Raw genomic sequence first — 16,877 nt, 5'->3', positions numbered from 1 at the left:
TATTATTTCATTAGAAGACCTTACAGGTTTGGCACCAATGAACACTTTACTACTTTTTACTATTCTTCAGTGAAACTGAAATTTAACTTGTATCGTTTGAGTAGGTTTTGGTTAATAACAATAAACTATAAGAAAAAAAATTATGCCAAAAATCGGACCGGTGGACCCCCCGCCATGTGGGGAAACCCCTTTAAATTCATGCTAATGTGCCAAATGCAATGAGTATAAGAGATGACTATCTCCTTATTTAAGGCTTGGTCTCACTGCACCTACGGATGCATAGAGGATGTAAAACAGAATCTTGCCATCCGTTGGAAAACGTTATGTATCCGTTGTGTACTCTTTGCATACATGTTTCATACGCTCTATATCCATCGAGCATCCGTCAACTGTGATTTCATTGTTCGCCCATTTGTCCATGGTCTGAAGCGGATGAAAACAGTTGGGGCCACACTGAAATTTTGCCTTTTCGCTGTATCCGTTATGAATACGTTTTGTATCCGTCGGCCAGTGGGACCAGGCCTTTAGACCTTTAAATTAATCATGGTTGAAATGATGCTCGCCTGAATTTCGATTTTTGCCTCTTAACTTTCTATACACGGTACATTTAAGAATAAATGTTTCCTCATTCAATCATTAATGTTTGCCTGCTGACGACTGGAAAGTTCACTCAATCAAAATAAAGTTATCTTGCTGAGTAATGTTTTAATAACTATCTGCTCACTGAAATTCAAAGTGAAGATAAGTAAAAGGAGTAGCCCCTTGCACGCCCACATCATGAATGGCAATCCACAGCACACGTGTATTTTAAAAACATTAGTTTTCATTATAAACTAATTATCTTGCAGAGTTTCACTTATCGTGCTCACTGGAATTCGGTTTTTAAAAAAATACGGTTCAAACATATTCAAATGCCTTGGGAATTGTCCGCGTACGCTTTCAGATTAATTATTTCACAACAGAGGCTTGTTTGATCTTTATGAGACCTTACTATAGCAGCATTAATGTCTAGTCTATCTAGATTGAAAATAACTACGGGAACAATTAACCTTGATTACCTCCGCAATCAGCAAAATAATAAAGTAATTTGCATCAGAAGATGCCCCCGGTTACAAGGTAACACTACACCATTCAACCTCTGTTACGTGTCACGTAATCATATTTGTGTTGGAATGCACGGAGATCTCAGTTTTTCAGCTTCTCGAAATACACATCTTAATCTATGACAATCTGCCAACCTGACAATAATTGAACTTTATTTGCAGTAATTAGACAAAAATAACCAACCAATTATTTCAGTCGCAAGCAAATTTTCCTCAAAGGTGTCATAAATCCACCTGCCCATTTAATACATTATTTTCTATGTCACCACACGATCTCTCACGATATTTTATCTTTTTTATTGATTCATTGCTATCTTATTTTGAAATATTACATGCATTTATTGTTCTTATTCCCCCTTAGGATGGAAGGGGCTTGTTTAGTCAATGCCAGAATGTAGAATCATGGCAATTATATTTACAAAATTAATAATATCAATTTGGTTCACCGTCTTTACGGTCATTGAAAATTATTAGCTACTGCAATTACTCAGGTTTGGCTTTAAGGTATTTCACTAAATGTATCCTCTAATTTCATTAAATCTTGAAACTGCATACGACCATACGATGATATAAGCAAAATACTATTTGGGGATAGTATGCGTTGGGCCTTTGCATATCAAATAATTAGGAAGAAATTACATATCTCAACGATTATCTATACCATGACAATTGCAAAAAAGGGATTTTTAAAATTACTGCAAATACAAATGATAAAAAAAAACGAATGAAATGCAAACTTTCAAAAGACCATCACATGTAATTCTATATTAATACTCAATTAAAGACCCTTTGCTTTTGGAGCACAGTTCTCAATCTTCTGATAGAAGATTGAGGAATATTGCGTAAAGCATGCGATGTCCTATTTCAACGTCACTTGAAAAAATAGAGGTTGCCATAGCTACATCCACGTCGGTGTATAAAATAAAATGCTGGAGACAAATTGGCTGATAGAAAATATGATAAGGGGGACATGTATAGCTTTAGCCCAATTTACTTACGAGCTTGTGATGAATTATTATGATTATTGCATTTGTCATTTTGAGCTCCGGGGTAATCTTTGAAAAGAAAAAGTTGCATGCGTCTTTTTGCTATCATTATCGTGTAAAGTTGATATTGCAATCAATTATATTCCGCTATGGGAATAGCTATTGGTAGTATTATTTTGTGATCGGAAATATATGACCATGTCCATAATGACATTGCTTTTCTTCCCTTTGTTCATTGTCTATTGCTTTTCTGCACCCATGTGTTGTGTCTTAGTTTTTGCTTTAATTTTGTGTCGGAGATATTAAAGTATAAGTTATGATTGAGTTCTTAGGTGTATATTGTGCATACATCAATAATTATTACTGATAATTGTGATTCTGTTAATAATTGCTTAAAATGATAGTCAAACATGTAAATGCCATGGGTCACGTTGAAAACCTAATAAATAAGGCATGCATAATATAATTTAATTATATGTGACCTCATTAAATTGACATGACTGAGTTCAGTGCAGTGGGGTTGATACAACTCCAAAAGAATCGGAATCGTTTCAAAATGTGTCTTTAAAAAAAGAAGAAAAAATCGTTCAGGGGTAATTGATCAAAGTTGGTGTTTGGCCGTACCACCAACACCAAGTTTAGGTCGCGCTCTTGGCTGGTGAAACTCGAACGGGGCACTCAAGTAGCCTCTAGAGAGGGGCCCGGCGTTCCAGAAGTACCTCTTATGCGCTGAAGCAGAGCAGGCTGGAGGACCGCTCTCAATGCTTCCCGAGTCTCCGCCTCGGATAGGCTTCCCGTTCTGTTCCCCATCTTCATAAACCACTCGATATCTACTTGAGTCTTGTAGCAAAGCAGAAGAGAAGAATCAACGGGTGAAAGACATGAAATTACCGGTTGAAGAGAAAAACAGAGACATTAACCGAGAGGCTGGTCCAAGAGATCATTCTTTAAAAACAGATTTCTCTTGATTCTAATTCCGTAAAGGCGGGAGTTTGATCGCGGCTCATGAGTGCTTCATATTAGCTGCACTCATTTATTTCTGAAATGTTGACATGTTTGATAATAAAATTGAAAGGCAATATTGGGATTCATCTATGCCGGTCGAGGGGAGAGGGGGAGTGTGATCTTGCTCCTATCTCTAATCAAACATAATTATTTCCTCACTTTCCTTATTGTGAACCGGGTAGATGCTAATGATAATGAGTTACGATTTTACCAATAAGATTTTACAAATGTATTTTATTTTTAATAGACATGAAAAATTTGAAACAATATTTAATCATCGAAGTTGGTACATCATCTTGCAGAGGACATGGTAAGACATAAATATTCAATCGCAATATCTGCCTAACATTTGACTACACAATCATTGTGTCATTCACAATAATACTAGGTAGCCAATATTGCATATTCATTTATTGATTAATATCTATTTATTGACTGATTGATGTATATCATTATTATTTTGGAAGCAGGGGGCGTTAGAGGCTACTCCCGTAAATTCGAATTGTCGTCTTCACGAACTAACTACATTCGTCCTCGCCGCCGGACCAAGGCGAATGTACAGTTCCCGCTTAGGAGTAAGGGGGGGGGGTGGCAGAATAGGAATTCCCGGGATAAATTATGACTTGAGAGCAAACATAAAATTATACAAACACAGTAAAACATTCCCAAACCACATCAGCATGAAATCTATACCAAACCTGTTTGCAGTATTTTGCGTAAGGCACGAGTATAGTATTTCAAAATGTATTTTGCTATTAAAAATCACTTTTCCTTACGTTTGATATTTGATTTTTTATTTCCTTTCCTTCCACAAAATACAATTAAATTAACATAGTCAAAATGTCACAAAGTACTATGCCAATAGTGATATGATACATTGGAGCTGAGGCGAACTAAAGTTACTCTGGCTAGTGAAGTAAATGAAACAGAACGAAGTGGTATACCAAGGACAAGCAATGCTTGTGTGGGAGGCAAGCCACTGCCATATTTCGCCATATCACTGAAGAAAACAGGATTGAAAGATTGGAACATCAGAAAGCAGAAGACTGGCAGGGTAGGCCTATTTTGTCAAAAATACATAAATGCTATCACTAGATGGCGTTCGTCATAATTCATTAAATGAGTTACATTGAGCGCGTTCTGAGTTTGATCTCTCGTGTGATGGCATTGGATCAGGTTACGTACTGGATAACATACAAAGAAAGTGTCAGGAAAAAAATATTTCCAGATCAACTGACCAATATGACAGAACTGCAGCCTCTTAATACGCACGGCATAGGAACCAAACAGAAGTATGATTTCAAGGGGTGTAACGTCACATCAAAATCACATTTCATTATCAGACAAACCATGCATAATGAGATCGATATTGAACGAAATTAAATGAAAATTGTAACATTGCAATGCATTTATATAATAATAGGGAAGTACCAAGAAGGGTAAGATCAGCCCCCCCCCCCGACACACACACACATATACCCCCACACACACTTAACATTTTTTGGTGCTTGTTATAATGTGGATTATATGGGGGTGCAAACCTGGAAGGACGTTCATCAGCTACGACCACGCATATTTTTTGTTCAATCATTTCTATTATTGTCAACTCTTTCATCATCCTCATCATCAGGTGACAAATCTTATTCAAGATTACACAAAGGGGAAGGCATAGACATGCTAACGTTTTTCATTTAAGATAACAATATTTCACCTCCTTAATCACGTTTATGGAGACATGATCATTTTCTAAAAATAGTGTTGTGGATGGCACTGGGATATGAGTTGAAAATGACACCGAGGAATTTTTTTTTAAGTAGATTGTTATGGAGAACTTTTACAAGGACAGAAATGTTTCATAATGTGTCATATTTTGTTCATCAACATCCGATACAAGGTCAATTAAGTGCAGGGTACCGGGCCCCGATGAAAAGGGGGGTGGGATTAAGGGGCCATTTGGTCAGTCTGGTTTAATTTTCTCCGAGTGTGACTCTAGCCTCGGTGGTTATTTAAACGTTGAACTTGCAGGAAATATGTGTACGGTTTGCCTGTTGACTTTAAACAGCTGAAAGCAATCATGCTAGCCTGTAAATGATCAGGCTTTCCCTCAACATGGATCGGTATCAAGGGTAGTACATTGTTGAAATTTGGGAAGAGAAAGAGAGAGGGAGAACAAATAGGGTTCAAGTTCTCAAACTTGGCGGGGGTTGGGAATGTATTTCACGCTAGTCATTTCCAGTCGAGCGCGAAAAAAGTGGTACAAATCTTGCTCCCTCAGGTCGCTTGCCTTGATCTTTTCAACACGTGCTATCAAAATGTTTTCCGCCAGCGCTGTGTGTAGAAGGGGTGATAGCAGAACATTAATGTTGGGAATAGCGATAACAACATGTTCCTGTTCTGATATCCCGATTTCCTCCTTGTATTTTTTTCTGTCATATTCCCGCTTCGTGCCTCTTTCTTCACAAACCTATATTATTATCATGATTCAATTGCGAATACTCCACCATTCTTTGTACCAGGTTGTATGGAATCCGAAATAAACTGCGAGTCATTTCCGCATGTTCTCGAATATCATTGCCGAATGCAATGCGACTTATTTTTTTCAAAGAAGGTCATTTTTCCAATGCACCAACCAATGAACGATGCATTGTACAGAAATGTGAGGTTTCTTTACAATTCCGAACACGATCATTATGATTAAGTCGTGTTTAAAGTTGGGAAAATGATTTAGGCTTGTAATCAAACTTCAAAGAAACCATTTTTTTCTCCATTATACAAGGGTAAGCGCGAAAGAAACGGCATCGCCTATCCGGCGGAGCATAAGGTCCATCAGTGGTCGCAGGGACCGGAGATCGTTTTAGGTGTTGAGGGGGGGGGGGGGCTAACCATTATATATAAATCTGGTGATCATTTGTATATTTTTTTTTGCGCACGTTTATTAGAAATGTGGGGACAATGAAACTCCCACCTCCATCCCCTCTTCCGCGTCGCACTGAACACATCTGTTTATTTCTTTTACAACGCTGATTAATACAATTATTATAAACTTTTACATGAATCGTTTTACGATTTAAACGGATGTTGAAATATCTAAACAACCATGCTACATTTATTGGAGATTAAAAACGACATATTTCTAAGAGATTCTAACACATGTTTCAAATGTAAAAGTACTCTAAATTTATGATATTATAATCATCAGCGTTATAGAGTTTTTACTGTGAATAACATCAATTCTCGTCGTGTTCCTTGTGATTATTATATTCCATACAGGTATCGTTTTAATTGTTGAATTAAAATTGACTTTCAGTATCGTTTAATCCATGAACCTGTATGCATTATACCAGAAAACGAGGTCAGGAAACAAACTGAATAAAATATAATTACAATCGAAACAGCTGTACAAAACTTGGTTTCGAACTAGCTGTAAAAAGTTGACTCATAATGTATATGTTCTACATTGAGTAATTCAATATTTTGACTGGTAGGGCCTATACATTAATGTGTCATAATATTATCTGGTTATTTCCTCCCCCACCCCCGAACGTTTATCACCATGTTATGTATAATAAATATGACTCATTAATGTTATTTGCGGGAATTGAGTGAATTTTCCAGTCTCAATTCGAAATTCCCCGATATGCACCAGTCTTGGATAAAAGGTAGCATGAGACACTACTTCGAGAGCTCAAGATCTACATAAGTATGTTACCTTACACGCATGGATTCGTTTCGACTAAATCACAAACACTAATTTTCTTTTACGATCTGAATTAATATAGACTTATAATAAAGATGAATTTGAAAAAAACGAAGTACAAAATTGACAATAAAAACGGAAAACCCGATACTATATAAGTTATGGGAATAACAAAATAGATCTACAAACTTTTCCATTGTCAAACATTCATTAACATTTATAACATTTAGGCTTTCCATGAAGTTTATGTTCAAATTTTAAATCTAACCAGATGAAGTCCTCGATACAATAAAACTTGCTCAAACCTCCCCGTAACACCTCTTCTACCAGTTCGTTTCACTATTGACAGTGTTATTGTTCTGCTCTGTTTCGTTAACCTGTTTGAAATTATCTCCACATTTACTTTATTATTTGTTCTAGGTTTTGTTTGTTTTGCACACTATCTGTTCTCTTATATGATATTGATGGAAAAAAAAATATATATTTATTCATACACAGCGATATTATACTATAAGATCTAAGTATTATATAGGTTGCCAGACATCACAAAGGTAATGCATCCGTGACCTAGATAGTATATATCGGACGAGACTCGTTTCAGTCAATCTCAACGGGTCCGTATATGAACTTATGAATATCGTATATGTCGAGGTCAAAGGTCATCTTACTTTCCTATTAGGTCTCAACAGCTGTCAATACGCAATACCAAGTACATCAATTGAGGCTAAACGGCCTTTGACCTGAACATCGTGTATGGTATACACGCGACGCATTCAATTTGGCAATCGTAATTTGATTTTCTAACGATGTAATCTCGACACAAAAGGAAATTATACCAACGGACAGCTCTAAGCCTCGTTAGGCTAAACGAATTATCATTAAACCGTGTCGATTGAAAAAAAAAATTATGAAAAGCTATTTTTAGTTTATATCCATCGATTAACCAGGTCCTTTTGTAGCTCCCCCCCCCCCCTTCTGTCCGTTCTTAAAACACCCGTGCTCACCCTCGCATCCTATTATACGCTGCCACTCCTCTATCTCTTCATATATCCATAATTTTCTGCATAATGTATACATAAGACCAAACTCTTAGGCCCGAATTCACAAAGGTGGTTTCATTTAAAACCATGGTTTTTTAGAAACCGTGGGTTTTAGAAACCATATTTTTTAAAAACCATGGTTTCTGCAAAAACCACCTTTGTGAATTCGGGCCTTAAGGTTTGGTGTGGGTATTTTAATGGCCCGACGTAACACCAATTACATCATTTTTAGCGAGTGGCGGATCCGGCCCGTGCCCCCTCCCCCTTGAGAGCCATAATCAAAATTTTACAAAAAAAATATGCCGTTCTTAAACAAGTGTGCCCCCCTTGAATGTAATGTAATACGAATATGCCCTTCATACACAAGTGAGGGCCTTTTGTTTTGTTTTGTTTTTGCTGGTCGAATTTTCATGATGTTGGCGAAATGACCTTCAATTTTTGGTGTAAACTTTTTTTTTTTTTTTTTTTTTTTGGGGGGGGGGGCTTGTCAAATTTCCCTTAGGAAAATGTGCCCCCCCCCCCCCCGTTTGACAAATCCTGGATTCGCCCCTGCATTTCAGTTTGTTTAGATTGTACTCAAGATAATGTACAGTCTTAATTAAACAATACAAACATTTAACTCGCGGTTTTTATTTTTATAGGGGAAGTTATTATAACTGCTGTTCCCGACATGTATTTTGCATAGAGGCCAACACATAATGATATCAATTACATCAATAATAGAGAAAAATTCATGACCACGATCATGGTTTCAATAAACTAACAAATGCTTAATATTAAATGATAAAGATATTTTGCTAGTGTATTGGTTTATAAATCTATTACTAATTCATTTTAAGTTTTATCACCTCGTGTTTAATAGGCTACTGCAGTTGATAAAAAATAGCGAGTTCAGTGGGAATACTTTTGACGATATTCAATCTATTTATGATAATCTAATTCACTACCCGCACTCTCTGTATATTTGATTTTTTAAAATAGCTTTATTAAGACATTTCTGACGTCATTCTAAATGGAAACTAACAAAGCTTTCTTTCGTTTATTACTTTTTTTTTCGGAAGAGAGGGAGGGGTTATACATGTTAAATGAAATTAAATGTTGCAATCAATTGTAATATGTGAAATGAACTTGCTGAAGGAAAAATAGAAGGACAAATAGAATTCATTTGTAAATTGCAACATACATGGCTACATTTCAATCGATCCAATTAGTACGCATTCCATTACAATTACACAACATTTCATTATAACTTTGAAGCTTAAAATATTAATCACTATACAACATAATGACATTTCGGAAAGTTCAAGCAACCCGTTAATCATTTAAAATGATATTTTAATGTGAGATTGAATACTAATTGAATGTACGAGAGTGCTAGGAGGTGTCTGGTGTTTATAGATCTCATGTTCCACTCCCGTGAAAATTTAATTCATAAAATTAATTTTCATCATTCAAATAGTCTACTTAGCTCTCGAAACACATACTAAGTGGGATTTATCTTCAATTACCATAACAAGCCTTGAAACCGATTTCATTTTCAACTCAATTCATTATCCACTGGAGACCAATTAATTTTCATAAGAGGAAATTACATTTCATTAGTATCATTTCCATTATTACCTCCCCGTTGGCTTTTAATGGTCATAATGGTGGTATATACAAATATGTAATTTTACTGTATATCCATGCACTAGAAAATTACACTGATGATGGGCTATATGTGATCAGCTTTATAATTTGACATTACTACTTCTTCTACTTCTGCTACAGTAACTTCTGCTGCTTATATTTCCTTAACTACTATTACTACTACTGCTAATACTACTACTACTACTAATAATAATAGAAATACTAATCATAATAATAATAAAAATAATAATAATAATAATAATGATAATAATAATAACAATAATAATAATGATAATAATAATACTGCTGCTGCTGCTGCTACTACTTCTATTTCTAATAATATTATTACCATTTACAGACTTCTACAAAGACATTAAAGAATGTTCGTCTCTATGATTTCTAATACCCCTGATCCTGCTGCTGCTGCTGAAGATGTTGAAGATGTTGCTTGTAAATCCTTATATTAGCAAGTTTGGAAACACTTGATATTAAAATCATAACTTCCGTTTAAATGGTGTGGTGTTTTTGTATTGTACGTTATAGATCTCTTGAGCCTATTTTGTTTACATGCCTTAACAATTTCACTTTACAAGAAACATGCCCCAAAGGGCATTCATTAACAATGATATCAAGTTTAAAGCCCTCGTTAGAATCACTTAAGTCGTTGGAAAACGTAGTTAAGGGGTGTTGTTACTAGCAGCGTGAGGCTTGGGTGTTGAGCACCAGTACCATGCTACCGTCACAACAGCCGAACGATTGAAACCAGATCAAACGAGTCCATCGATTTTAATGTAGGGATACTCGTTACTGAATTATTCGATATCGAAAGGGTTAGTGCCAGCCCCTTACAGTGAAAAAGGGAGAAAAGATTGAAAGGGTTGTGTTCTTGCAGCTCTCGTCAGGCACGAAGTTCTTTGAACCTCAACAATACCGAGAAAATGAACCAAAGATTGAATTTAGATTGGCAAAGGCAATCTTGGGTGTTTGTCATGTCTGTCATAATTAAAAGTTATGTCCTTTTTTACAGAAACACATTTTATGGCTAAGTTCCCAAAGCAGCATTGATAAATCCTTCAACAAAAAGCGCCAAATGTGTTTGGTTCTAACAATATTCGCCAAATGAAGGCCTTGTGGAGCCGTGATATGTGCAAACGCCGGGATATGTGCAAACAACGGTATATGTGCAACATTTCGCCGGGATTTGTGCAAACAACGGAATTTGTGCAAACGCCACGCCGGGAAATGTGCAAATCTGTCAAAATATATCAACGGCATCTGTTCAAACGTGACGACGTGATATGTGCAAATGAACAATTTTCACGGGAAAAGTGCAAACCTCCGGGATATGTGCAAATTACTGTTTTTATCCATATTAAGGATATTTCTCATGAAATGTTTCATAACATTACTGTTAAAATGAGAAACATGCCTGCATAAGGAAGAAGCTACAGCTAGTTTCATCGGCAATGAAACGCTTTTCAGAGAGGCAGTGGGGGGGGGGGGGTACCAGGCTTAGTGGACATTTGCTCTGGCGACGATGGAAATTCTAAACATTAAGCGAAACATAAAAGCTAACCTCCAAAACTAAATACACCCTAATCGTAATCATGACAATATTCTGAACCAAAAACTCTATCACAATCCTAACACTAATCCTATGCCTTCTGAGATATTAATTGTCGCAATTTTCGCGGGAGTATATGTCGTGTCACCTTAAAGGGAGATTTAGTACTGTTTCGAACACTGCATGGGGCAATTATTAAAGCGGGTGGGAGAGGCAAGCATGATTTCCACTGATACACACATTGAACTTGATCTGTTGATTTCATTTCCAGATTTCATCAGAAGTTGTCGAATTTCTTTAAAATTTAATTATAAACCCAAAATGTCTTGATTACTATGCCATTTGATATTAATTTTTTATGAATCTATGAACATTCAAACAAGACATTGTTTCCAATCTCTTTTAACACACCCAAAGTGACGCCAGCTTGTGTAATATCAGCCACATGTGTAAAAACACTGTACCCACTAACGTATATACAAATATTTCCCACACAATCATGTCATACTAGCGCACTTTACCAACAAGAGGCATTAATTTTGAACTATATACCCACAAATGCAATGCACTTTACTCTCTAAATAAAATATTTTTAGGTTGCAATTCATACACCTCGATTTTACAACGAATGTTCCATATGATATGAATGCAGGGGCTGCGATCCGGGGGGGGGGCAGAGGGTTCACAGTGCCCCCAATTTTTGAAGCACTAAACAGTTTTCCCTTTTAACCCAAGAACTTTGCCCCTTTCATCTTAGAAGAACCTGTTTTATGTGTTAAAGTGTGCCCCTTTACCTTTTTATAAATATAAGTGCCCATTCTCGTATCAGATAAGTTTCCATTCCTTAAAACCGCTCTTTTCATGCCCTGTCATTGCCCGTTTTCCTTATTTCGCGTTCTTATCCCTTCTAAAAGTGCATATTTAAATAATAAAAATCCTTTTAAAATGTTCCTCTCGCCCCTTTAACCCTATCTAGACCGGGGGGGGGCGCCGGAGGCCCCCCTCCCCCCTCAACGAGTCGCGCGATATTTTCGTCGCGCAATTTTTTTTGACCGCGCTGCTCGCGGACTTTTTACTTTCAAGTCTTCCGCACCTTTTGAGACCAATTTTGCGTCACCCGGGTACGCGGTTCCGAAGTTATGCAATGTTACGTAAGTGCATGTCAGACCAAAAATTGCTCAAAAACGTGATTTCGTGTACAAAGTCAATGTAAATTGTGTTTTCAACCAAAAATCATAAATGTATGATTATTTTTAGTTTTGCACGCCTAAATGTATGTATTTTATGCTGTTTATGATCTTAGAAGAGTCCCCAACGAATTTCATTGAAAAAAAACAATGAAAAAACAAAAGGTCCAAAAAACAAAGAAATACATACAAGAAATTGCAAAAAAACAATATCATACATAAGAAATTGATCTGATATCACAATTTTTTCATGTACACTTGCTAAGAACATCACAAAGGGTTTCAATGCCAAATATTAGAACATTTGGAGCTTTATTTACGGAGTTAGAGGAAAAAGTATGATTTTGCATACTAATTACGCATAAATAAGCATAATTACGTAATAACGATTTGCATGAAATAAATTACTATACAATTTTGTAGATTATATCCCAGACAACATGCGTGCCAATTTTCGGTGCGATCGCGCGGTCGACGGCCGAGATCTCAAGGGGGGGGGGGGGGGGCCTGGGAGGCCCCCCTCCCCCGGCCATATGAATTCCAAAAATACCCCGACCTAGATAGGGTTAAGTTGCCCCTTTTCAGAGTGAAATTCTTCTTCTGTAGTGTGTACATTTTCATCTTTGATCAAGTGCCCCATATGAATATTCTGATAAATGCCCCTTCTCTTCTGGTTTGTTCAAATGTCCAATTTGCTAATATAAGGTATATGTATTTGCAATTAGCGTCCTTTCTTTTATGCAGGGGCATCTGAGCAGAGGGAGAGGGGGGGCACTTGCCCCCTTAAGAAATGTACCTCGTTCCATGGACCCCAAAAGTTTTCAATACCAATAAAAAGAAAAGAAGAAAAGGAAAGAAAAGTGGTGAAATATGATAGTGTTCTCTATGTCAAAATATATATCAAATTTTTTTTTTTTCATTAAAAGTTTCAAAATTTTGCTCGCTCGCTCGCAGCTTTAAAGAATTTTTGCCCCACACGCCATTTTTGCCCCACTCAATCATTTTGCTTATTACCCTACTAGGGTACATTATGCTATTTTGTTTTTAAAAAAGTTTTTTGTTTCAAAAGAGGAAGTGCCCTTTTTCGCTGTGCCCTCCCCTCCCCTATCAATTTTGCTCTGCCGACCCATGCTGGTAGTCTCCTTTTCCAGACCCAATGCGACTTTACCCTACAAGATGAAGGTTATTAGTCTACTTTTTAATACTCAATCTTGGCCATATATTCTTCCAAACAACAGGAATAACGCTATACCTAGACTAGCTAAGCCTAGTCTTTACTCAAAACCCGGTGGTTAAAAAGAGAAATAAACTTTACAATTTAAACCTCACCATCTTCTAAACCATTGCTATGTCATCAAGCATATGGATATAGAGTTATTATTTTCTCCAGACCCAGTCATTTGAAAAAAAAAATCAAGAATCTTCGAAACTTCAATCCCGTCATCTTCAATACTAAGAACCTGTAATGTAGCACATGGGTATACAGCGTAATTATACAGTGTACAGTGTAGTTTTTTTAATAAATGGATATGGAGTAAAGGCTATGCTATAGGTACCCGTGCTTTGTTACATGTATACTTATAGACTATTAGTTTGGAAGATGATGGGGTCTTACTATTTAAGTTTTTTTTAATCACCAGGTTTGGAGTAAAGACTATACTCTATATCCATTTTTGCCCACAGATATGAGACGGTGGGGTCGTCAAATTGAAGATCTGCTAATTTTTTTAATAACAGCGTCTGGGGTAAAGACTGTGCTCTTATATCCATGCTTTCTTACAGGGTCTTATTTTTGAAGATTATAACATAATTTTTTTTAACGGGTCTGGAGTAAAGACTACGATATGTACCCTTGCTTTATAACGGAGTCTTAGTCTTGGGTCTTAATTTTGAAGGTTTTTTAATCAAGGGTCTGGAGAAAAGACAACGCTTTATATCCATCTTTTTCACAGGAATGAGACTGTGGGGTCTTGAAAATTTGTTTAAATAAACGGGTCTGGAGAATTGAGAATACGTTATATACACGTTCTTTATAACAGAGTCTTAGTAGTGGAAGATGGCGGGGCTTAAATAGTTTTGAATTTGTTTAATCACCCGGTCTGGAGCAAAAACTACACTTTAAACCCAGTACTAGTAACCACCGATAGCTCAGTTGGTAGAGCGGAGGACTGTAGATGATTGATGATTAACCTTATGTCGCTGGTTCGAATCCGGCTCGGTGGATGTGGGTTTTTTTTGGCGCAAATATTCACTACTGAATGACACGCGCCGTATAAGCTAAAACAACAACAACAACAACTTATTCGATAGGAATTAGACGGTGAGGTATTAAATTTGATTTTTTTTTTAATTGATACAACAAGGTCTAGGGTAAAGATTACATTCTATATTCATTTCTACAAGGTCTTAATTTGGTAGATGGTGAGGTGTTGCATTTTTTTTAATTATTTTTGAATGGCTATGCTCCTTATGTATGCTTTAGTACAGGATCTTAGTTCAGAAGGATCTTCAAATGATTAAATGACCGGGTCTGGAGCATTAAAAGACTACACTCTACATCCATGTTATTCCAAAAGATAGTGGGTCTTCAATTTAAGGTTGGTGCCCCCCCCTCCCCGCCACCTCTCTGAAAAGCGTTTCATTGCCGATGTCATTGTAGCTTCTCCCTTATGCAGACATGTTTCTCATTTTTAACAGTAATTTTATGACTGAAACATTTCATGAGAAATAGCCTTTATATGGATAAATGCAGTGATTTGCACATATCCCGGAGGTTTGCACTTTTCCCGTGAAAATTGTTCATTTGCACATATCCCGTCGTCACGTTTGCACAGATGCCGTTGATAAATTTTGACAGATTTGCACATTTCCCGGCGTGGCGTTTGCACAAATTCCGTTGTTTGTACAAATCCCGGCGAAATTTTGCACATATACCGTTGTTTGCACATATCCCGGCGTTTGCACATATCACGGCTCCACAGGCCTCCTCCTTCTACTGCCATGACTATTCTTATATCCATGCAGAGTAAAGGGTAATCTCATACAGTTTGACCATACCTCCAACGTTACGCAATCGCTTTTATAGTGACCCCCATTCTATCATACGATCCCATCTAGAATATAATGTATGATAATTCAAATTACGATGACCCTCAATATTTCAACTGTCTATCTCCCGATGCACGCAGCCATAAAACTCAAAGACAAGTGTACGTGATGATAATTTCATAAAAAGCTTGGTTTACGGGGTAATCCTGTCATTTTATCGATTGATACCGCATGACGGCAGATGGAATGGAATTTAGCAAATACAGCGGTGTTTGTGTTATTAATTTCTCGCCAATAACAAGGGGTCATTACCAAGGCTAAATGCAGGAATATTTCCCAGGGGTTGGGCGGAAGGGTAAGGTGAAAATGTTCAGGATTATAATCTATATGAGTCCAACGATAACCCAAACGTCCCCCATTCGACATGTTTTTTTTCTTTTCATACTGAACCTGCTGAAAGGGAACATTTGATGTATACTCTAGTTGAAAAAAATTGTTTGGTTTAGAACAAAGTTGTACAGGGCTCTTTCCATCAATTACAAATCTTTACGCAAGATGTCAATGCTATTAAGGTGACATCCTGTCCATGTATGTATCATTAGTTAAAAGTGTACATTTGCCACAATTCTTTCTTAATTAAATTTGGTCTCGGAAAGAGGAAGCCCAAAAAAAATAACACAAGACAAAATAATAAAATCACATTTTATTGAGCTTGTAAATTACGACCATTATTTAAACTAAAACTGAAACTACGTCGTGTATCCACTAAGGTTGCCGAGACCATAATAATAATAATAGTAGTAGTTTCACTGTGCTTTTGATTTTCTATTCTCCAAGTCAATTAATGAAGGGTTTCGCTCGACTGGTCGACTGTATAATATATGTTTATTCATGTATATTGCTTTTATGCGTTTTTTTTTAATTTATTTACCATGGGTGTGCAGTTCGATCGATCAGTATCTTGTGACATAGGGATCGTAAGTAATCATATTTGCTTACGAGCCCAGCTAACTGGACGACAGCATTAATGCAGGTTTAAGGGGCTAAGTTATTGGTTCGCACATATTACAGCTGCCTTACACATTTAAGGGGCATCCGGGTCTTTTTTATCCGGTGAAACATCAATATTATCATGATCATATTTATCATTGATATGCATCACATACATCTCAAATAGCTGCCATTAACATGACTACATTTTCCGTTTATTCACGCTTCACTTGGATATGGTACGACACATGTGTTCTCAATATCCAATTTTATCAAGATATTCATAAATACTGGAAATATAAATTTATGCATTAATACAGTTTATGTTAGCACACACTTATAATATAAATTTTCCATAACAGGAACTCTTGGAATAACATTCTGCAATTCATATTCCAGTCATTCGTTTAATCATGCGTATACTGATCGAACAGCACCACGCGAACAAAATATGCCTCCTCCTAATATTACATTTGCCGAGATGGCCATAAGAATCATGGGAATGCATACGACCTCGGAAACAAGAGAGCGGTATTTTTAATCCATGAAAATATGCCTGGCAATCGGGCCAAATCGTCAATTTCAATCCTAAGTTCAACCAGAAGCTCACGAGGTTCAAACCGGTCGA

The 16,877-nt window shown here is 36.7% G+C and overlaps 1 non-coding gene across 1 annotated transcript; it reads left to right on the top strand.

Annotated features, from left to right (window-relative positions):
* Positions 1–14,348: 14,348 nt before the first annotated feature.
* Positions 14,349–14,434, top strand: TRNAY-GUA (transfer RNA tyrosine (anticodon GUA)). Its single transcript is given in 2 exon segments — positions 14,349–14,385; positions 14,399–14,434. It is a non-coding gene; the product is annotated as a tRNA-Tyr (tRNA).
* Positions 14,435–16,877: the final 2,443 nt, after the last annotated feature.

The sequence above is a fragment of the Lytechinus pictus genome, chromosome 13 (assembly GCF_037042905.1).
Source record: "Lytechinus pictus isolate F3 Inbred chromosome 13, Lp3.0, whole genome shotgun sequence".
Taxonomy (NCBI): Eukaryota; Metazoa; Echinodermata; class Echinoidea; order Temnopleuroida; family Toxopneustidae; genus Lytechinus; species Lytechinus pictus.
This window is presented reverse-complemented; position numbering and strand designations above follow the sequence as displayed.